Below are 24,522 nucleotides of genomic sequence, written 5' to 3' on the forward strand. Positions count from 1 at the left end.
ACATGGAAGCTCCGTCCGAAGGGTTAAGAAAAGGTGCATGGACTGCTGAAGAAGACAGTCTCTTGAGGCAATGTATTGATAAGTATGGAGTTGGAAAATGGCATCAAGTTCCTTTCAGAGCTGATATATATATATATATATATATATATATATATATATAATTTAACTAATCACTTATATGTATTCTTATATACGTATTGATCTAAAAGGTTTTCAAATTAATTAACAAATGGTGCACAATCAGTTTGTTCATGCTTTAAGGTAAAATCCCTTTTGTTGCCCACATAATTGGAAAACTTATATGACAGTGTATTATTTATATTTTACGTTGGTTAATACTTAATAGCATCTTAGACATTGTATTATTTTTATTTTTATTAATTTACCTTTTATAGTAAATTTTGTGTACAAGCATTAGAGGTTTCGTCTCGGAAAAAAAATAAATTCTCTCCCGACAAAAGACGATGACAGGAGCGGCGGATCTAGGGTTCTAAATGGGTTTGACTGGTTCTGCTTCTGGTTGATACTGATTTATTGAGGTTTTTGGTTTCACGGATTGTTCTCTTGATTTCCGCTACGGTGCAAAGGAAAGAAAGGGATCGGGTGTTTATTGCAGATACATCTTGCGATTGTCATGGGGATATGGTTTTGATTTGGTAGATTGGGTTTGTCTGGGATAGTGGTATCATCTATGGAAGATTTTCTCCGATATGGTGGTGGCTCGATTCTCAGATTTTGGGATCTCTCTTCCTCAGGGATTTATTTGGTTGCGCGATTTGGATATAACAGGTGATACCATAGGTTTATTTACGGAAGGGTTTTGCTTGGTTATGCTAATTAGATCACATTCGATTGATTCTAATTGCTGGAGGTTTCGAATTTGGTTTCCTCTTTTGGGCGATTTACCGGTACCAGATGCTGAGATTCTAGGCAATGAAGACTCGAAAATACCTAGTGATGGTCTTGCTTGGGCTACTGCGGTTCCTGATGGGGAATCAGTTGAGACAGAGGAGGATCCTATGGACACATCTGTTCACGTCGATAACCCATCCCTTGCTGATCCGGGTGTGGATAAGGTTCGTAAGTCTAAGCCTTCTTTGGCCCTTAAAGAGATAGCTTCCAAGAAGATCAATGTGTATCTGCACAACACGCAAGGAAACGTCCTGCACCTAACTCTTATGATTTGGTTGGTGAGGGGCCTAACCCGAAGAACCAGGAACTGGAGAAGGGAGCAGCTAGTGGGTCAAAGCCACCTAAACCACATTTTAATAAATGAGGATTTTAAGTTGGAATTGCAAGAAGCTTGGGAATAAAGCGATTATTGGATATCTTAGGGACTTATGGAGGAAACATAAACCAGATTTCTTATTTCTTTCTGAAACTAGGCAATATTTTTCTATTTTAGAACCTTTTGTTGGTCATTTTGGTTATTTGGATTTAAAAACGGTTGAACCTATTGGTTGTAGTGGTGGTCTTGTACTTTTTTACAATAATAATAATAATAATAATAATAATAATAATAATAATAATAATAATAATAATGTTACCATTTTATTTGCATCCAACAAACTTATTGATGTAGAATTTTTTTTACAAAGGAAAAATAATTTACTTTTCTTTTTTCTATGGTGATCCAGTTCCAAAGAACCGGGATTTGGTGTGGGAGCGGTTAACAAGAATTGGTTTAAGCAAGGATTCTCCTTGGTTTTTAATTGGGGATTTTAATGAACTGAAAGGAAATCATGAGAAGAGGGGTGGTAAATTACGCCATGCTTCCTCCTTTGTACCTTTTAATTCAATGATTCGACATTGTGGCTTACTTGAATTTTCGTTCCTCGGGGATTAGTCTTTCCTGGAGAGGATGGCGAGATAAGAAGCCAATACGCTGTCGTTTAGACCGGGCTCTAGCGAATGAGGCGTGGCATGATTTGTTTAAAGATTCTTTTATAGAATATTTAACAATGATCGCGTCGGATCATAAACCCCTTATAGCGGTTATTGAGGATAAGGCCCGATGGGGAAAGAGTGGCTTCCGATTTGATAGACGGTGGTTTGATAAGGAGGGTTTCTATGGTGCGGTGGCTGAGGGTTGGGATTCTATGGTGGGCCCAGCAGTCACTAATTCTCTGGTGGATAAAATCACCACATGTCGGCGTGCTATTTCTCGCTGTAGGAAGGCGCAATCCCCTTATGGGCGGGAGACAATTGAGGATTTAAAATCCAAATTAGCTGCGACTCAAGAGAATGATGCTACTTCGGTTGAGGAACTCACGGAGCTTACTTGGCGGCTCCAGGAGGCCTATCGGGATGAGGAGGTTTATTGGTATCAAAAAAGCATGAGTCGGTGGATGAGGTTTGGTGACCATAATACCAGCTACTTCCATGCACAGACAAAGCAGCAATGAGCTCGGAATCGCATTGTTGGTCTGCATGACCAGCAGGGTATTTGGAAGATGGAGGAAAGTGATATTCAGAATATAGCAGTGTCTTATTTCCAGGATTTATTTACCTCTTCGGACCCTTCGGATTTTGAAGAGATGTTAGCCGAGTTCAGCTCACTATTACTCAGGAAACAAATGAATTTTTAACGCGCGGGGTTACTGAACAGGAAATTAAAAATTCTTTGTTTATGATGCATCCGGATAAGGCCCCGGGTCCGGATGGGATGACAGCTCTGTTTTACCAAAAAGCATGGAATACGGTTAAAGCGGATCTGGTACTTTTGGTCAATTCCTTTTTGCAGGATGGAGATTTTGACAGAAGGCTAAATGTGACAAATATTTGTCTTATCCCGATGGTGGATAAGCCGACCAGGATGACGGAGTTACGCCCTATAAGTCTCTGTAATGTTGGGTATAAAATTATCTCTAAGGTTTTGTGTCAGAGATTGCGTACTATCTTACCATCTCTTGTCTCAGAAACGCAATCGGCTTTTGTGGAGAGTCGTTTAATTTCAGATAACATCTTGATAGCTCAGGAGATGTTTCATGGACTACGCACCAACCCTTCTTGTAAAGGGAAGTTTATGGCTATCAAAACGGATATGAGCAAGGCCTATGACCGGGTGGAATGGCCTTTCGTCGAAATTTTGCTCAGGCAGTTTGGTTTTTGCCAGAAATGGATATCTTGGATTATGTATTGTGTGAAGTCGGTTCAATATAAGGTTCTTATTAATGGCCAAGCACATGGCTCTATTATTCCTTGTCGGTTCAATATAAGGTTCTTATTAATGACAGGGAGATCCTTTGTCACCCTATCTTTTTATTTTATGCACGGAGGTACTTATTGCACATTTTCGGAAGGCTGAGCAGATGAAGCTGCTTACCGGTATTAGGTTCTCGACTGCTAGTCCTGCCATTTCTCATCTCTTATTTGCGGACGACAGTCTTTTTTTCTGTCGGGCCACGAAAGAGCAATGTGAGGTGGTATTAGGGATCCTCAGGAAGTATGAACGGGCCTCTGGCCAACAAATCAATTTTCAGAAATCTTCGATCCATTTTGGACATACGGTGGATAATGATCTTCGGGAGGAGTTAAAAGGAATCCTGGGGATCAAAAATTTGGGTGGTATGGGATCTTACTTAGGTATTCCGGAAAGTCTAGGTGGGGCTAAGACGAAAAATTTTTCGTTCGTTCAAGGCAGGCTGCAATCTTAGGCAAGTGGGTGGCCAGCAAGACTTTTATCAAAAGGTGGCAAGAAGGTAATGATAAAGTCCATTGCTACGGCTGTTCCTACTTTTGTGATGTCATGTTTTCGGTTACCTAAGACGGTTACAAGGAAGTTAACTAGTGCAATTTCTAATTTTTGGTGGAGCTCGTCGGGTCAATCAAGAGGGTTACATTGGATGGGGTGGGATAAACTATGTAGTGGTAAAGATGCGGGGGGTTTGGGTTTCCGGTGCTTGGATGATTTTAACACCGCTGCTGGCGAAGCAGTTTTGGCGTTTGATCACCGTACCGGATTCACTTTTTACACGGGTGTTTAAAGGCCGCTACTATCGGCATTTCGATCCTTTGGATCCAATTAAATCTTACTCGCCGTCTTATGGGTGACGGAGTATAGTTTCTGCTCGCTTTCTAGTTAATAAAGGACTCATTAAACGGGTAGGATCTAGTGCTTCCATTTCTGTATGGAATGACCCATGGATCCCTGCTCAATCCCCGAGACCAGCAATGAGCACAGGATTGCCTTCTGATCCTCTGCTCCGAGTTACAAACCTTATTGACAGGAGTTCTAATTCCTGGGATATGGCTCAGCTTACCGCTACTTTTGTAACGGAAGATGTAGCTATGATTTCTGCCTTACCGTTGCGACAACTGGATAAACCGAATCTGCTGGGATGGCATTTTACTAAGTCTGGTAAATATTCGATTAAATCAGGGTACCATGTGCTTCGTTCAAATGTGACGGCTACTGCTGAGCCGAAAGTATTTGGGCCGGACATTGTACCTCTCCAGGCCTTTGTGTGGAAAATTAGGTGTCCACCGAAGCTTCGTCACTTCCTGTGGCAAGTACTTTCGGGTTGTGTGGCGGTTACAACTAATCTACGGAAATGCGGAATAAGTTGTGATGCCACTTGTGGCCTTTGTGGTTTTCACGAGGAGACGATTAATCATACCCTCTTCGAATGTCCGACAGGTTTGGGCTTTGTCGCAATTCCCGACGGCCATGGGTGTATTTCCTTCGGAGTCAGTTTTCACAAATATGGATTTTCTATTTTGGCGATTTCTTGATGTTCCAACACAGGAATTCTTCCCTTGGATTCTGTGGTATATCTGGAAAGCACGCAATGACAAACTTTACAGTAATTTGGATTCCAATCCCCTTGCTATTCTGCGGTTAGCGGAGGATGAGGCAAAAGCATGGGCTCTGGCTCATACAGAGGATATGGTTTTAGCACCGGATATTAACAAACACCGGCGCCAAATTGAAACAAGGATTTTTTATGGGTGATGGATGTGATGGAATGAGATATGAATGATGATGAATGAATGGAGTGCAGGGTGTTTCAATTCCCCTTATGATGTTGCAGTATAAGAGGTGTCAGTCCAATCTGAGTGTTTGCAAGCAATCAGGATGTGCATATATGTCTAAGTCAAGCCAAATATGAAGGATGTTTGTCACTAACAACCTATTGATGAAATGTAAAATGCAGAAAATAAAAGCTACTAAGATAGATGCTAAATGTAAAGAGAACAGACTAATCAAAGCTATGATGAAGCAAGAACAGAAATAGAAACGATAGTAATGCAAGTAATGAACTAATGCAAGGCAAGTAATGAACAGGATACTAAGTGAATACAACAGAAATGCAACTAAAATGAAACAGGAATTGAGACAGGACAAACACAAAGCATAAACAAGAATTATGGGGATGAGCTCGAGCAAGCACTCGATCGAGTGTAGATCGCGAACAGGGTCGAGCTGGACAAACGCGAGAAACAGAGCAATGCAAGCAAAACAGAGCAATAGAAAAGCGAATCAAACAACGATAAAAAAACATGATTTAAGCTAGGAAATCATCTTACAAGGAAGGTCTTAGGGATGGATTCATGGGTTGGACTTTATATTGTGGTTATCTAACTTAATCAACAAACCTCAATCAACATGAGCTAATCTCTTGACAATGATCTCCAAGAACATGTTAATCCACTCTCATGGCAAAAACAATCAAGCTCATATAATTCTAGACTTGTTCTCACAAAGTAAAGAACCTATACAAGCAAGAATTAAGAAATATGTCAAAAATCAAACAAGACCTCTAATCTCTTAGCAAGCCTAATGATAGTCTCTAGATCTAGCCTTATCTATGCACCTTAAACATTGGTGTGATGCTAAGGAGCTTGAGATCATACCCTACCCCTCTTGGTTATAGGATCAGCATTAAGAATATCAACCCTAGAAGAGATCTACAACAATCAATCTTGACCAAATCAAATAACCACAACATCCATCCAACCTAAACCATCCTTAAGTGCTAAGGAAACTACTCACAATCACACATGATGAACAATAAAGTCATAAACCCAAAAAATACCGAAACTTGCATCAATAGAAAGATAAATCAAAGATCTACAATATTGAAGAAGGAATCAAACTCGAATTCTCAATATTTTGAAAGTTATGAAACCAACAAATATGAGGAATCTCTTGTTTTTCTCCTTCAAGGAGGTACAAGATCTAAGAAAATAAAAGTGCAAAAAGAAATAATTCCCAAAAGGGTAAATACTAGGTTTAAGAATATCTAAAAAGCTGGACTCCTTGATGGCTGCAGGGTACAAGGCCTTATATATGAAAAGTAGTGGAAGCCCTAAAAATGCTAAAAGACAAAATAGCCAGGCGGCTCGGCCAGCTCGACCTGGTGCTCGGTCGAGTGACCGGTCGAGTTGGCTCCTCTTGTGCATCTTCCACTCGGTCGAGTCCATCTCCGCATACTGTCAAGTGTCTGGTCGAGTGGGCGGTCGAGTGGAACTATGGACCTTGTTTCTTCAGCCCTAACTCCCTTGCTTTCCTCTCTTGATAGCTTCATTCTTCTTTAGCATTGCTTCCATGCTCCTTAGGCTCAAAAATCACCTGTTTATGCATGAAAAGATGCAAATGCAATGCAACTATACTCTAATGCATGAACAATCCTAAACCTATGCAATAATGGTCAAAATGGATAGCAAAATATGCAAAAGATGTGAATATACTAAGGGAAAAAAGGGTAAAATATATGAACATCAACACCTCCAAACTTAGTCTTCGCTTGCCCTCAAGCAAATAAACAAGACATAAGAAGGTAGGTGAGGTTTGAAAGTGGGATCTCAGCTCCTAAAGCTTGCCAATAGACCAGCTATAATCAATGTCCAAGTTACTAGTACTATGATGCAAGTTGAATGAGCTGTACTTAAAGATTTTAGACAAGCCTATCGCAACCTTTACTGATTTAAGCCTTAGATGTCCACATGCATTCAAATCAACCATTTCCTTTAACATTCATTAATCAAGAACATGAATCAATTCTATGCAATGCTTAAACTCATTTGGCTTGGAGATAAAGGTTTTGAGACAATGGTGGTCTCTTTTTAGAGTGGGGCTTATCAATATCAAGGTTTTTCTCATAAAAAATGGATTGAGCTTTAGAAGAATGCTAAAGGTAAGAACACTTAGACACATACAAGAACAAAACCTTGTCTACCCAAAGGCACCCAAAGTGTTTGATCCTAACAATCTACACCCAAATGGTATTAGTGCTAACCTTTAACTTCTTCACTTCTCTTTCACCCTTTTCTCTTTTGATTTTAAAGTCTTAGGAGAGGTTTCTTATTTGATATATCTAGTGGAATGGGGGATTCTTACTTATTTGCTATGGTTCTCTTTTCTTCTTATTCTTAAGACATACAAGCATTTTGCTAAACTCTTCTTTTCTTTCTTTTCTTTTCTTTAACTAGAACCAAGTTAAACATTTTTTTACTTCCCATCCTTTCACTAGACTTTGATTTTGCTTAAACACATTTCCCTCCTAAGGACTCTACCTTTTTCTTTCTCTTTTTCTTCTTTTCTTTTCAAAACAGCCAAGTCCCAAACCCAACAAGTGAACCACCTAGTCCTATCTAGTTTGAAAAATGCAAACTAGAACTACACAAGGCTTTACTCTTGTCAGTTCAAACCTAACACTTTATACCAAGCTCAATCCCAAAAATAGACCTCACATACACAAGAATAAACATGGCTTGAAAGAAGGGTTGGTTATGGGTAGGGGAAGCTGATTTTAATGGTTTAATCAGCTACTTGGATCAACAAGAGTGATGAAAAGGAGAAAGATGATCTAAATATGTATATGGTATCCATGAGTTTAAAGCAATGCACACATTGATGATTGAAAGTCAATATTAGGTTCTTATAAATAGGAAATGGTATCAAATCACAACATGCTTCAATTTAGACCAAATTCAATGCAGGAATTCAAGGCTTGGTTCAATCTTATGCTTCTAACTACTCAACTAGCATCAAAGTACTATTAACTTGGGCATTGATCCTAGTTTGGTGAATCTAGCAAGCTAACAAGGCAAAACTCATCATAGATCCCTAATGCAAATATTTAACAGTCCTACATGAAACATGCTAAACAAGATCCTAATATACAATGCAAACTACATGAACACTCTTTTTTTTATATAAAGATTTTTGCAAAAAAATTTCAAATTTTTAGGGTTTTTCTATGCCTTAGATGCTATGCAAATACTAACATGATTATGCTAAAAATTTGAAATAAGAAAACAAAACACAATGTCAAATGCTAACTCAAACCCTCCCCCAAACTTAAATCACACAGTCCTCTGTGTGAAAGAAATTTGTAAGAGGATTCAAGACTTAAAACAAAACACAATATGAAATGCTATGGTATTTACAAGGAAGGTGATAGTGGTACCTCAAGGATTGTGGAAGAAGCTGTCCACATCCTCATTCATGCTGTCAAATGTGTAGTTGGGGTCTTGTTGATGACTTGGAGAAGGAGACTGGGGCAACTCGACGATAGCAATCGACTGGCACTCGGTCGAGTGCCCGGTCGAGGGGGGGGGGGTCGAGTTGGACTGCGAGTGCCAAAATTCTGACCTTGCTTCTGGTAGAACTGGTGCAAGAGTGTTGGATCCATGAAGTATTGGGGTGGGAAGGGAGGGTAACCTGGATATCCTGGATAAGTAGCTGGAGCTGGGAAGCCAAAAGGTGTTCTGGGCTGGAACTCGGCCGAGTGCATCTGGGGTGCTCGGTCGAGTGGGTGCTCGGTCGAGTTGGTGCTCGAGTGACCCGGTCGAGTGCCTCTAAAGTTGTTGTTCTCGGCTACTTGAACTCCTCTTCCTCTGAATTGGCTCGTACATTGAAGCTCTAGCTGGTTCCACAGGGTTCTCAGCTCTTGAAAGTACTCTAGTTGAGCTACTACTCCTCAAAGGGCTAGATGGTGTTGGTGAATAATTTCCACTCTTCAACTCAGCAACCTCCTTCTTTAAGCCCTTGTTCGACTTTGCTATATTGCCCACCTTCTTCTTTAGCTTATCAAAATTCTTCCCATGCCACTTGTTCCACTTTTGTAGGAGTGTCAACCTCTTGCTAGTCTCCCTCACTCCTCTACTATCTCTTGGGTTGGGCTCATAATCTTCAAAGTAAAACTGCTCCTCCCCATCAGCCATTTGCACATCTCCAACTTCATCAACTCTAACTTGAACTATCCCATCAAACAAGAACTCATCAGCTGGCCAAAAGTCAATGTTTGCTCCTTCTTGAATGGCGGTGAGCTCTTGGTTAGGTAAGATAAACTGTTTTTTCCCAACTGTTGGAAGCTCAAAGTTGAAAATGTGATTTCCTTGGTGCATCTCCTTGGCTAGTATGAGAGTAGAGGTGAGATAGCTTGAATCAATCCATCTTGGCAAGACCTTTTCTCCTCTAAGTGGGACCTTAGCAGCTTGTAGAATTGGAGTGATGATGCCTCCAATGGTTAGGGCTCCTCTTGAACCTTTGTTTTGTAGCTTGCCTACCCAACTTTTCAAATATATCATGTTGTCAATGAGCACCATTGCAAGTTCAGTCTCTACAGTGCTCCTAAGAATGATGGTTCCATCTCTTGCGTTAAGGATGATTCCATTGAGAGCCACATCAATCATCTTCAGCTTACCCTCATTGAGATTTCCAGTTTCCTTCCTAGCAAAGAAGGTGTTTGCTAAGGCCTTGTGGAAGTACCTTAGGAATGAGCTCCTTATCTTGGAACTCTTGGTCTTGGAGGATGAGTAAATGATGTTGTCTCGAATGGTTTCCCAAACAGCAAAGAGTTCTTCTCTTGGTATCATTAAGCTCCTATTACTCCCAACTTCAAAGCCAAAGATATTGGCTATCTTCTTCATTGGAAGCTTATACTTCTTCCCCTTGATAGTAAAGGCAATATGGCCAGCTCCCAACTCATCATCCTTCCTTATGTAGGTGTGCAACTTGACTGTGGCTAGAAACTCACAACTTTCTTCCTTATAACCCTCCATGCAAAGCCCCATGAACTTGGTTAGGCAGCTCTTCTCAAACAGATATTCCACATCTTCATCAATACCTAGCTTCTCCATGGTTTCCTTGTGTGGATATCTAGTCCCCAAGAAGTACATCCTCATGAAGGCTTCGTAAAGTTGCCTTTTGGTCAAACCACAAGATTCTGCTTCTCCATCATCTTCTCCCTCTTCTTCTTCATCTTCTTCCTCACTCTCACTTTCAACCTCCTCTTGTGGAGTTTCAACTGCTGGCCTCTTGCCTTTGGCTTTGTTTCTCCTCATGAACTCCCTAAGAGTTGGCTCCCTTTCTTCTTCACTTTCAGTTCTCTCAGGATCTTCCTCAGCTGACTGATTTCTTGAACTTGGCATCCGACTCGATCGGCTACTCGGACGACCACTCGGTCGAGTGCTTGCTCGAGTGGGGCGTCGAGTGGTTCTTTCAGTTTCTCCTCTTGATTCAAGACGAGCATCACGACGATCCAGGGAGCTTTCAGCCGCTTGTTGAGACTACCTAGTAATCCTTGAAGACATTTTCGAATAGAACTGAGAGGAATAGACTCAAAGCTTAAAGTTAATAGGTGAGTGACCCAAAAACTAAAAGAGCTAAGCTTGAGCAAAAAGATGAACTTTGAGAGAGATTTTGAACTTGAGTTTGATTGTTTTGAGCAAATGAGAGTGTGTGAGAGGTATATGATCGAATCAAGCTCTATTTAAAGAAGCAGAGACGAGAGTGGAGCATCCATACCATTAAAATTTAAATTGGGAATCTTTGACCTGCTTTTTTGCTGCCACTCAACCCCACACTCGACCAGCACGTGGTCGAGCTCCTTGACCAAAGTTTGAAAATTCAAAATTTTCTTCTTTTTCTTCCCTCCACTCGATCATTCTAGAGAAATGGGAATCGAGTGGGCCTTAGTTCTTTGCCAACTCGGTCGAGTACCTCTCGTGGGCCTGTCGAGTGGGCTTGAGAATCTACTTCTCCAAGTCCAAATCTCTTCATACCCATCTACACTTTCATTGAAAGGCCTATCCAACACAAACATAGAAGAAAACACATCAAAACTACAAGCAAAATAAAGCATATATACAAAGATACCTTAGGGACTTCCTCCCTAGTGAGCTTGTTTAGAGTCACTGAGCTTGACTTTGGTTGCCTTCTTAGGCTTGTTCTAGATACCAAGGAAGTGATGAAATCCTCCCTGGCACCTCTTGATAACTGTGAAGTTGATCCTTGATCACTTCACCCTTAACACACAAACCATATTTCTTCTTGATTTTGAGCCTTGGTCTTGCCTTCTTCAAAGACCTCTTGCTTAGCTTAACTTGGAGATCCCTCACCAACTCAGTCAACTCTTGAACTGAACCCTTAAGATTTTCCACTGAATCCTCTTGAAGAGAGAGCTTATCCTTTGGAGTTGCCACTTCACTTAAGCCTTAATGACCACCTTTGTCCTTGATAGTAAAAGGTTGATCATCAATGGTAGGAAGGTTGGTTGGGTTATAGATGTCAAACTTCATGACTATACCCTCAGCAATGTTCAAGGTCACAAGACCTTCCTTGACATCAATAACTGTTCCAACAGTGGCTAAGAATGGCCTCCCTAGAATGATAGGATCTTCAGGTTCCTTGTCCATCTCTAGAACCACAAAGTCTGTATGAATCCTTGCTCTTCCTATCTTGACTGGAATGTTTTCTAACTTACCAACCACATCTCTGTTTGACCCATCAGCTAGGCATATGGGAAGGTTGGTGGCCTTGAAAAGTGTGCCCAAGCTTTTGTGCTATAGAATAGGGCATCACACTGATAGATGCTCCCAAGTCACATAAGCACTGGTTGTAGTGAAGATAGCTAAGTGTGCAAGGCAGATAGAATGGACCTGGATCCTTAAGCTTAATTGGGATGATAACTCCTCCAAGGTCTTCAAGATCCTTCTCATCTTGAGCTTGAGCCTTCTTCTTTGACAAATCAAGCAAAAAATCCCTATAGAGAGGATATGGATCATACTGTTCCAAGGCAGGTCCTCTCTCTTCTTCTTGGTGAGCAATGATAATCTCTTGTATGGCCATCACTTCCTCTTGTTTCTCAATCACAACCTCTTCCCTCAAAGCTTTCTCATCCTCTTGTTGCAAAGCCAACATTTCTTTCTTCTCAATGATTTCCCTTAGTTCCTTAAGTTTCTGTGCTTTGAAACGTCCTGGGAATGGTAGAGGCAGTTTGTAAGCAGGAGGAATGTACTTAGCAGGCTTGACAGCTTCTGACCCTTCAGCTCGATCGGCCACTCGATCAGGCACTCGGTCGAGTGCTGGCTCGAGCACCTGGTCGAGTGCAATACCGGATTCAGTCTGCTTTGCACAAATTTCACTCTGAACTTCAAGAAATGACCAATCCTCCCCATCTTGAACATCACTGTCCTCAGTGACTTCTTCATCAAAGATATGAATGGCTTTGGCAGTGAACTCCTTGGGTTTTGGACAGCTTTTCCAGGGAGTTGGTTGGGCTTAGGAGCTGAAGTAGAGGCAAGGTTGCTCTCCATAAACTTCACTCTAGAGTCGAGACCTTCAAACTTCATGTTAAGGTCATTATACTGGGATGTGAGCCTTTGATTCAACTCATCAAACTGTTTCGTTTCCTCAATCTTTCATTAGTTTGCCCAATCAACAGTTGTTGCATCATGGCTCTTAAGTCTTGTTCCTGGCCTTGGTTAGTCTGAAACCCTGGTGGGGGACACAATTGGGGCTGGAACACTTGATGCTGCTGCTTGGGTGCATAGTTGGTTTGCTGTTGAGGCTGTTGAGGTGGATAGACTTGATCTTGGGGATTAGCTACATTGGTGCTTCTATAGGAGAGGTTCTTGTTCTTGAACCCCCCTCCTTGGTTGTAGCCTTTAAATCCACCCTGGTTTTGCATATAACAGAGCTCAGCAAATTCCCTCTCCCCCTCTTGAACTAATACCTCTTCTTCACCAATGAAGTGAATCGAATTTTGTTGGCTAAAGAGGATCTTGTCAAGCTTCTCATTGACCATCTTCAAATCTTTCTTGTCCTTGTCCTCTTGATCAGTGGAGGTGGACCTTATTGTTCTGTCATAGTCCTCATTGTAGTTTCCATCTGACTGAGCAAGATTTTCAACCAGTTCCCATCCTTCTTCCACATTCTTGTTGAGGAAGTTGCCATTAGAGGCTGTATCAAGAAGCATTCTGATCTTGGGGAGCACTCCTCTATACAAAGTACTTAGGAGGGACTCATTGCTGAAGCCATGGTGAGGGCACTGAGTTTGGAATCCTTTAAACCTCTCCCAAGCTTCACAAAAGCTCTCATTGTTTCTTTGAGCAAATCCAGAGATTTCATTCCTCAATCTAGCAGTCCTTGCATTGGAGAAGAATTTGGCCAAGAAAGCCTTCTTGCAAGCATCCCATGTGGTTATTACTCCAGTTGGAAGTGTCTTCTCCCAGAGGTGAGCCTTGTCTCCAAGTGAGAAGGGGAATAGCCTTAACTTGAATCCATCTTCACTCACTCCATTAATCTTTGTGAGACCACATATCCTATCAAACTCATCAAGGTGGTCTAGGGGATCTTACATTGGCAACCCATGGAACTTGTTGGCTTGAATCATGGAGATCAGTCCACTTTTGATCTCATAATTATTGTTTGCTACTGTAGGAGGCACAATACCAGCTCTCTGGTTATGTGTGTTTGGTGCATCTCCAGCACCAATGTTTCTTGCCCTTGGAGCTTGTTGATATTGTTGCTCCATTAGCACTTGTTGTTCTTGTTCCTCACAGATCCTTGTTCTCTGCTGTCTTAAGTCCCTTGGTGGTCTGTTGATGTGATCTAGGAGTCTCTGAAGATTGTGATGACCCTTGGACCTTGTTTGCATCAACAGGCGCGAGTACAGACTCAGACAGGCACTCGATCGAGCACAGGCTCGAGTGGGTGGTCGAGTCGACTGGGAAGTGATGTCTATTTGTATCCGGCTTCTGACTCGATCGGGTACTCGATCACTCACTCGGTCAAGTGGTGGTCGAGTTGATGGTCGAGCTGGTACCTGAAAATCAATCACAGACAAACAGGAGAAGAAGCGAGATCAGTAGCGAACAAGTGCAAACTTAATCTTAGACTTCTATTGATCCTAATTGTCACAAAACACACTCAAATGGGCAACGGCGCCCATTGATGGGTGATGGATGTGATGGAATGAGATATGAATGATGATGAATGAATGGAGTGCAGGGTGTTTCAATTCCCCTTATGATGTTGCAGTATAAGAGGTGTCAATCTAATCTGAGTGTTTGCAAGCAATTAGGATGTGCATATATGTCTAAGTCAAGCCAAATATGAAGGATGTTTATCACTAACAACCTATTGATGAAATGTAAAATGCAGAAAGTAAAAGCTACTAAGATAGATGCTAAATGTAAAGAGAACAGACTAATCAAAGCTATGATGAAGGAAGAACATAAATAGAAACTATAGTAATGCAAGTAATGAACTAATGCAAGGCAAGTAATGAATAGGATACTAAGTGAATGCAACAGAAATGCAACTAAAATGAAACAGGAATTGAGACAGGATAAACACAAAGCATAAACAAGAATTCTGGGGATGAGCTCGAGCAAGCACTCGATCGAGTGTAGATCGAGTACAGGGTCGAGCTGGACAAACGCGAGAAACAGAGCAATGCAAGCAAAACAGAGCAATACAAAAGCGAATCAAACAACGATCAAACAACATGATTTAAGCTAGGAAATCAATAAACAAGGAAGGTCTTAGGGATGGATTCATGGGTTGGACTTTATATTGTGGTTATCTAACTTAATCAACAAACCTCAATCAACATGAGCTAATCTCTAGACAATGATCTCCAAGAACATGTTAATCCACTCTCATGGCAAAAACAACCAAGCTCATATAATTCTAGACTTGTTCTCACAAAGTAAAGAACCTATACAAGCAAGCATTAAGCAATATGTCAAAAATCAAACAAGACCTCTAATCTCTTAGCAAGCCTAATGATAGTCTCTAGATCTAGCCTTATCTATGCACCTTAGACATTGGTGTGATGCTAAGGAGCTTGAGATCAAACCCTACCCTCTCGGTTATAGGATCAGCATTAAGAATATCTACCCTAGAAGAGATCTACAACAATCAATCTTGACCAAATCAAATAACCACAACATCCATCCAACCTAGATGATATGATCGTGGCAAGCAAGGAGCCAGAGGCTGCAGAGCAACCGGAGGTGGTGGGAAGGATCACTCGTTCAAGAGCTAGGGAGATGGCCAAGGAAGCTCATTCACTCATAGTTGACGGGTCATTCAACCTACCAAGGATCCAAGTCTTCAACATATCCACCTTGAAGACTTCACCCGGTAATGAGGACTAGGTAACTTAGGTGTGAAGTTTGTACTCTTTTTCCCATAGCTGAGTTTTGTCCCAATGGGTTTTCTCAGCATGGTTTTTAATGAGGCAAATGGATCACTACGTCGAGTTATCTATAAATCACTACCAAAGGGGGAATAATGTACTTCTGTACTAGTTCAGCCGACTTCTGTACTACTACAGGTTGCCTAGACGTTTTGCTGTTTTTCTTATTTCCTTAAAACGTCTTGTTGTTTTGGTTTTGCACTTCTTGTTGTTTGGAGTGTCGAGCCCTAGGGTGTTTAAAACCCAAAGCTACGCCTCTTTTGTTCTTTAGCGAAGAAGTTGTATGAACAAGTATTGTCAAACTTTTTCCTCACTTTGAATTCTTGAATGTGTTCTTGATTTCTGGGTTTCTATACACTTTGTGATTCAGAAACGCTTCACTTGTTACAATCCATATCACCATCTAAGCAATCTATCCCCATCGAATCATTGTTCTGTCATCCGATCATCACCATATCCATCCATATCCACGATCTCGCATCACCAGCTCCACCGTATTAGCCACTTTTCCACCATCACCATCACATCTCATCATCATTCATCAGCCTACAGCCTTCATCAGAGTTGCTATCCAAGGGAGATCCTATCATGTGGTATCAGAGCCAACTCTGTGCCAAGGCTAAGCGATTCTAAGAACCCTAATCTCTTGAGTTTTTGCTTAATTTTGTTTGTTTAGTTTTAGGGTTTAGTTTTTGTTGATTCGTTTGAGTTTAGGAGTTAGCTTTGTGTTGTTTCGAAATTAGACTGCAATTAGGGTTTAATTATTTCGAGTTTGTTCGTTATAGGGTTGGGTGTCGATCGATTCTCTTGTGGTGTCGCTCGATACTAGGTCTGCAGTCGTGTGTTTTTCTTGTTTAAAATTCAGAGTCTTAGAGTTTATTTCCGTTTTACTCATTCAAAAAACAAGTAACTGCGAGTTTCTTCTTTGGATTGCAGGTACAATGGAGCTATCTCCAGAAGCTATGGAAGCTTTGAATCAAGCCATGTCTAAGCAAATAGCAGAAGCAAACAAGTTAATGTCTACTCAGTTTCAGCAACAAATGGAGCAGCTCAGTAACAAGTTTGAGAAACAGTTCAAAGACATAGCTCAAGCATCTAGTGCTTCAGAACAGAGTTCTACAGAACCGCCTAGTCCTAATGAAGCCCTTCGTTTAGCTAAAGGAAAGGCTCACGTAGGAACCTCTTCCAAGCACACACAGATTAGAACAGCTAAGTCACCTACTGGGGGAAGAGAGACTTGTTTCAATCAGAGGAGAAGCACTCAGGGTACAGAAAGAGAACAACGCAGAACCGGCAGAGATCATATACACCCACGACGAGCTGAACAAGTAACTGGGCACCGGATATACATTAAATCAGATAGAGAGTATTCCGAAGAAGATGAAGTTTCGGATCACAGTCAAGAGACAATGAGGAGAAACAGAAACAGAGATCATGGCAGGGATTATGATCCTTTGAGGCAGCAGCTGAAGCACCTTAAAATTCAGTATCCTTCTTTCCATGGAACCAATGATCCAGAAACTTATCTAGACTGGGAAAGGAAGATGGAGTCCAACTTTCAGGTTCAAGGTACTTTTGAGTTGAACAAGGTGAAGATAGCCATATCCCAATTCAATGGCTATGCTTTGTTGTGGTGGGAGCAGTTGGGGCTTACTAGACATCGACAAGAGAGCCTGCTATCACTACATGGGAACAGTTAGTCACGCAGATGAGAAAGAAGTTTGTGCCTACACACTATCAGAGGAAGATTCTTAACAAGCTTAGGCGTCTCATTCAAGGCACTAAGTCTGTTAGAGACTACTATCAGGAGCTGGAAACACTTATGATCAGGGCTAATCTAAGGGAAAGTGAAGACATGGTTATGTCGAGGTTTCTTGGGGGTTTAAACAGAGAGATTCAAGACAAGGTAGAGTTGCAGGACTATGAGGATGTGCAAGAAATGGTACATAAGGCAGAGTTGATTGAATCGCAGATCAAGAGAAAGGGAGTAAGGTCTACATTCACGCCTAACATGTCCAAGCAAAGGGAGTTCAGCAAACCCGCCTTCACCAAGGACAGCAAACCTGTGACAGCCACAGTCAAAGAGGAGGTTAAAATCGACTTCAAGCCCAAGAGTAGTACCTTTACAAGTCATATTAGGTGTTTCAAATGCCAAGGAATGGGGCATTATTCCAGAGACTGTCCAAACAAGAAGATGTTTCTTCTTCAAGAAGGAGGAGAGATTGTGCCAGTAGACAGTTCAGAGAGTGAATCAGAGTCTGAACTCTGTGAAGAAGGAGAACCAGCAGTCATGGGAGAGATGTTGGTAGCACGCAGAGCTTTAAGTGTTCAGGTTCACCCAGATGATAGAGGACAGCGTGAGAACCTATTTCACACACGGTGTATGGTTCAAGACAAGGTCTGCACCTTGATCGTTGATGGTGGTAGCTAGTGAAGAGATGGTACAGAAGCTTAATCTCAAGACTACTTCACATCCAAGGCCTTATTAGCTACAATGGTTGAACAACAAGGGAGCTTTAACAGTCACGCAGCAAGTGATGGTGAAACTAGCGATTGGGAAGTATGAGGATGAGCTACTTTGTGATGTTATTCCAATGAAGTCAAGTCATATCCTTTTGGGAAGACCATGGCAGTTCGACAGAAGAGTGTTTCATGATGGTTACACCAACAAGCAAACGTTTGAGTTCAAGGGACGCAAGGTTACTCTTCTACCGCTTACACCCAGTGAAATCTACAAGGACCAACTTCACATGAACCGCAAGGATACAGAAAAAGTGTCACACAGCCTGTACATCAATCACAGCGAGTTCAACAAGCTATTTGATCCAGAGATGACCACATTCATGTTTGTATACAAAGAGACACTCACCAGTACTAAGTCAGCAGGAGAGCTTCCACGCGAGATGATAGAGATTATAGAGGAGTACAAGGATGTGTTTCCAGAAGAGATACCTCCAGGCTTGCCTCCAATACGTGGGATAGAGCATCAGATTGATTTGGTACCAGGTTCAGCTCTACCGAACAGACCAGCTTACAGAACTAACCCAGTAGCAACTAAAGAGCTTCAGAAGCAAGTAGAAGAGCTGATGAGTAAGGGACATATCCGAGAGAGTCTCAGTCCATGTGCAGTACCAGTATTGCTTGTGCCAAAGAAAGATGGTTCATGGAGGATGTGTGTTGACTGCAGAGCTATTAACAATATCACAGTGAAGTACAGACACCCAATTCCGAGATTAGATGACATGTTGGATGAGTTATGTGGATCAACAGTCTTCTCAAAGATAGATTTGAAGAGTGGGTATCATCAGATCAGAATGAAGGAAGGAGATGAATGGAAAACAGCTTTCAAGACCAAGCAAGGGCTCTACGAATGGCTAGTCATGCCGTTTGGTCTCACCAATGCTCCTAGCACCTTCATGCGCTTAATGAATCATGTCCTCAGACCGTTCATAGGCATCTTTGTGGTTGTGTATTTCGACGACATACTCATCTACAGTAAAGGTCTAGAAGAACACTTAGAACACATCCGCCAAGTTCTAGATGTTCTTCGTTCTCAATCCCTCTTTGCTAATTTTTCTAAATGTTCATTCTGTAACTGAGGTTGTTTTTCTAGGTGTTGTTGTCAGTGCAGAAGGAGTTAGAGTGGACGATGAGAAGGTCAAGGCTATCAAGGAGTGGCCAACACCCAAAAACGTGGCAGAAGTCAGGAGCTTTCATGGACTAGCAGGGTTCTACAGGCGATTTGTGCAAGACTTCAGTACTATTGCAGCGCCACTTACAGAAGTTGTCAAGAAGGATGTAGGATTCAGATGGGAGGAAGCACAGGAGCAAGCGTTTTCAACCCTAAAAGAGAAGCTTATTTCTGCCCCTATTCTCTTACTTCCTGATTTTATGAAAACTTTTTAGATTGAATGTGATGCTTCCGGAGTGGGTATAGGTGCTGTTTTGATGCAGGATAGGAAGCCAATAGCTTACTTCAGTGAGAAGCTAGGAGGATCGACATTGAACTATCCTACATATGACAAGGAGTTGTACGCATTAGTTTGGGCTCTTCAAACGTGGCAGCATTACCTGTGGCCCAAGGAGTTCGTTATTCACACTGATCACGAGTCCCTGAAGCATCTCAAAGGACAACAGAAGCTCAACAAGAGACATGCTAGATGGATGGAGTTCATTGAGACTTTTCCCTACACGGTTAAGTACAAGAAAGGTAAAGATAATGTAGTCGCAGATGCATTATCCAGGAGGTACACTCTCATTTCTACTTTGTCTTCTAAGTTAGAAGGTTTTGCTGAAATAGTAGGACTTTATGAGACTGACATTGATTTTGCTGAGAGCTATGGCAAATGCCATAAGTTTGCTTTTGAGAACTATTATAGGCAGGATGGATATCTGTTCTTTAAGGATAGATTGTGTATACCAAGAGGATCCCTGAGAGAGCTGCTGATCAGAGAAGCTCATGGAGGTGGACTAGCTGGACATTTCGGAGTGTCAAAGACTTTACTTGGACTGCAAAAACACTTCCATTGGCCTCAAATGAAGAAAGACGTTGAAAAGGTTTGTTCTAGGTGCCATATCTGCAAAATGGCGAAGGGTAAGGTACAGCCTCACGGCTTGTACACTCCTCTACCGATTCCTTCTCAACCTTGGACTCATATTTCTATGGATTTTGTTCTTGGCTTACCTCGAACCAGAAATGGTAGAGATTCTATTTTTGTTGTGGTTGACAGGTTTAGCAAGATGGCTCACTTCATTGCAAGTCACAAGACGGATGATGCTGTTATTGTAGCTAACTTGTTTTTTAGGGAAGTAGTACGCCTACATGGAATGCCTCAAGTAATTGTCTCTGACCGAGATACCAAGTTTCTAGGACACTTCTGGAGGATGTTATGGGCTAAACTAGGAACCAAGCTTTCATTCTCAACCACATGTCACCCGCAAACAGATGGACAAACCGAAGTGGTGAACAGGACGCTATCTACACTCCTCAGAACCTTAGTGAGAAGCAATCTCAAATCATGGGAAGAATGTCTACCACATGTTGAGTTCGCATACAATCACGCTAAGCATTCTGCTACCCTGTTTTCTCCTTTTGAAATTGTTTATGGTTTTAATCCACAATCACCTCTAGATTTGATCCCTTTACCTTTAAGTGTGAAGTGTAGCTTTGATGGCATAGAAAAGGCTGAACAGGTGAGGAGGGTACATGCTAAAGCTAAGGAGAACATAGAGAAAAGAACCAAGCAATATGAGAAGCATGCGAACAAGGGGAGAAAGGAGCTCATTTTCGAAGAAGGAGACTTAGTGTGGATTCATTTACGCAAGGAAAGGTTCCCAGAAGAGAGGAAGAGCAAGCTTCTACCACGAGCTGACGGTCCATTTGAAGTCATCAGGAGGATCAATGACAACGCATATCAGATTGATCTTCAGGGTAAGTACACCATATCATCAACATTCAATGTTTCTGACTTGCTCCCTTATTATGCAGATTCCGATTTGAGGACAAATCCTTTTGAAGAGGGGGAGGATGATATGATCGTGGCAAGCAAGGAGCCAGAGGCTGCAGAGCAACCGGAGGTGGTGGGAAGGATCACTCGTTCAAGAGCTAGGGAGATAGCCAAGGAAGCTCATTCACTCATAGTTGACGGGTCATTCAACCTACCAAGGATCCAAGTCTTCAACATATCCACCTTGAAGACTTCACCCGGTAATGAGGACTAGGTAACTTAGGTGTGAAGTTTGTACTCTTTTTCCCATAGCTGAGTTTTGTCCCAATGGGTTTTCTCAGCATGGTTTGTAATGAGGCAAATGGATCACTACGTCGAGTTATCTAGAAATCATTACCAAAGGGGGAATAATGTACTTCTGTACTAGTTCAGCCGACTTCTGTACTACTACAGGTCGCCTAGACGTTTTGCTGTTTTTCTTATTTCCTTAAAACGTCTTATTGTTTTGGTTTTGAACTTCTTGTTGTTTGGAGTGTCGAGCCCTAGGGTGTTTAAAATCCAAAGCTACGCCTCTTTTGTTCTTTAGCGAAGAAGTTGTATGAACAAGTATTGTCAAACTTTTTCCTCACTTTGAATTCTTGAATGCGTTCTTGATTTCTGGGTTTCTATACACTTTGTGATTCAGAAACTCTTCACTTGTTACAATCCATATCACCATCTAAGCAATCTATCCCCATCGAATCATTGTTCTATCATCCGATCATCACCATATCCATCCATATCCACGATCTCGCATCATCAGCTCCACCGTATTAGCCACTTCCGCACCATCACCATCGCATCTCATCATCATTCATCAGCCTACAGCCTTCATCAGAGTTGCTATCCTAGGGAGATCCTATCACTAAACCATCCCTAAGAGCTAAGGAAACTACTCACAATCACACATGATGAACAATAAAGTCATAAACCCAGAAAATACCGAAACTTGCATCAATTGAAAGATAAAGCAAAGATCTACAATATTGAAGAAGGAATCAAACTCGAATTCTCAATATTTTGAAAGTTATGAAACCAACAAATATGAGGAATCTCTTGTTTTTCTCCTTCAAGGAGGTACAAGATCTAAGAAAATAAAAGTGCAAAAAGAAATAATTCCCAAAAGGGTAAATACTAGGTTTGAGAATATCTAAAAAGCTGGACTCCTTGATGGCTGCAGGGTACAAGACCTTATATAGGAAAAGTAGTGGAAGCCCTAAAAATGCTAAAAGGCAAAATAGCCTAGCGGCTCGTCCAGCTCGACCTGGTGCTCGGTCGAGTGACCGGTCGAGTTGGCTCCTCTTGTGCATCTTCCACTCGTTCGAGTCGATCTCAGCACACGGTTGAGTGTCTGGTCGAGTGGGCGGTCGAGTGGAACTCCAGACCTTGTTTCTTCAGCCCTAACTCCCTTGCTTTCCTCTCTTGATAGCTTCATTCTTCTTTAGCATTGCTTCCATGCTCCTTAGTCTCCAAAATCACATGTTTATGCATGAAAAGATGCAAATGCAATGCAACTATACTCTAATGCATGAACAGTCCTAAACCTATGCAATAATGGTCAATATGGATAGCAAAAGATGCAAAAGATGTGAATATACTAAGGGAAAACAGGGTAATATATATGAATATCAGTTGCTCCCTATGGAAGTGGGGGATTAGGGGTTCCGCGGTTTTTGTCGAGTTAACTTGTTTTGTAGATGATTCTTGGAAAGCTACAGATCGATATGCGGGTAGAGGATGGTTTTGCACGTCGCCCTGGAGTGACGCCCCTACTATGGGAGCTGCCAACATTCGTCGTAGTCTCTCCTCTCTTCATGCCGAGATTGAAGCCCTTATCTGGGCTATGCGCTGCATGATTGGGGCGGATAACCAATCTGTAGTCTTTATCACCGACTGCTCCGACTTAGTGAAGATGGTGTCTTCGCCTTCCGAGTGACCAGCTTTTACGCCCTATTTGGAGGACATACAAGCGGATAAAGAGGAGTTTGCTTCTTTTTCCTTAGTCTACGTTCCTCGCTCTCAGAATGGTAAAGCAGATAATTTAGCGCGACGAGTTCGCACAGTTCTGCACTTAGTTACCTATATAAACAATGTTCCTTCGTATTGGCTTGTTTGAGCCAATTTTGTTCTCTTGTTGTCAAAAAAAAAAAGCAGTAGAGGTTCATTTCCATTTTTTTTTTGAGTTCACAGTAAGCATACCTAATAGATTTGATCTTTATTACTGGTTATGTAGGACTAAACCGATGTTGTAAGAGCTTCAGAGAAAGTTGGTTGAACTACTTGAATCCCAATATCAACAGAGGAGAATTTACTTCTGACGAAGTTGATCTTCTTCTTCGTCTTCATAAGCTTCTGAGAAACAGGTTGATAAATTTCAGAAAGACATCAAAAATATTTAGAGAATGTAAGGGCTTTGATCCAATACTAAGTCGTATAAAATCTGTTCAAATGCATTCTTAGGTGGTCTTTGATTGCTGGTAGATTGCCTGGTCGAACGGCTAATGATGTCAAGAATTACTGGAAAACTCATTTCGGTAAGAAGAAAAAACCATGTTGTACGAGCAGAACGAGGAAGAGATATATCACTTGTTCATCTGCCTCACAGTCTCAAGAGTTTAGCGTTGCAAAGTATCCATCTTATCATACAATGGCTGCAGCCAACTCAGTGACAAAACAGAAGTTGGCCTTTCCGAAGTCAGCAACGTAGATGAGGAGAAATATGAGTTACTAAACAGTGAAATGGATGGAGAGATTACGTGGTGGGAGAGTTTGCTGGAACAGAACCAAGAGGCAAACGCAGAGGATCCCATAGCTACTACAATTAACGAGGAAGACTGTACTTCAATGGACTCAATGTCTCCAATGTTTGACACTGAGCAACTTTGGAGTCTATTTAATGCGGAAGGTTGATCAGGTTACTACTCCATGTTTATGTTAGGTTTGATTTGAGCTGATTTTGTCTGAAAAGAGTGGCAAAAGAGATTTTTTTTCTTTTTTAAAACACAGGAGTTCCCATAATCACTCTTGGTAGTTGGAACCCAGATCCAACTTCTAGTCTATTTCAACTTGAAGATTTTATTCTCTCAAAAGCCTAGAAATCGTTGGTTCGAGTGATTCCCGAGACGAAAACATATAATCAGCTCTGGTTTTGGGTATGAGGGAATGCACATTACCTAGGGTTTGAATCTCTTAGTCATTTAATTTTTTTTTTTATTATTTCAATTTACATTTTAATTATTATACAGATGATGTAATGATCTTTTTCTTCAGAAAATAAAAAGAAATTAAATCAAATGAGAGGTGGAAAACTATATGATATGTTAACAGATTTATTTTCAGATATTATATAACAAAAGTTATTTTGTACTTACCTTAAAATATTATATAGATATATCCTTAAATATTTGGTAGATTTATGGCTATATAGCATAATTCAAATTTCCTAGTTAATCGACAAGGCCAGGTCTATAGATCAATCCTACAATGTAGATAACACAGCTTGGTGGAGTCAAATTCCGGTGGAGAAGTACGCAAAGACAAAGTTAACCATTTGCCCAAAAACACATTCCCAGCTTTTCTAATACATAAAAATTAGTTAT

At 41.3% G+C, this 24,522-nt stretch overlaps 1 non-coding gene and 1 pseudogene across 1 annotated transcript; both read left to right on the top strand.

Annotated features, from left to right (window-relative positions):
- Window positions 1–2: 2 nt before the first annotated feature.
- LOC147943855 (transcription factor MYB114 pseudogene) lies at window positions 3–23,833 on the top strand (annotated as a pseudogene).
- On the top strand, window positions 13,264–13,370 carry LOC147943856 (small nucleolar RNA R71). Its single transcript, XR_015558708.1, has one exon. It is a non-coding gene; the product is annotated as a small nucleolar RNA R71 (small nucleolar RNA).
- Window positions 23,834–24,522: the final 689 nt, after the last annotated feature.

The sequence above is a fragment of the Camelina sativa genome, chromosome 5 (assembly GCF_030686135.1).
Source record: "Camelina sativa cultivar CO46 ecotype springtype chromosome 5, ASM3068613v1".
NCBI classification, from domain to species: Eukaryota; Viridiplantae; Streptophyta; class Magnoliopsida; order Brassicales; family Brassicaceae; genus Camelina; species Camelina sativa.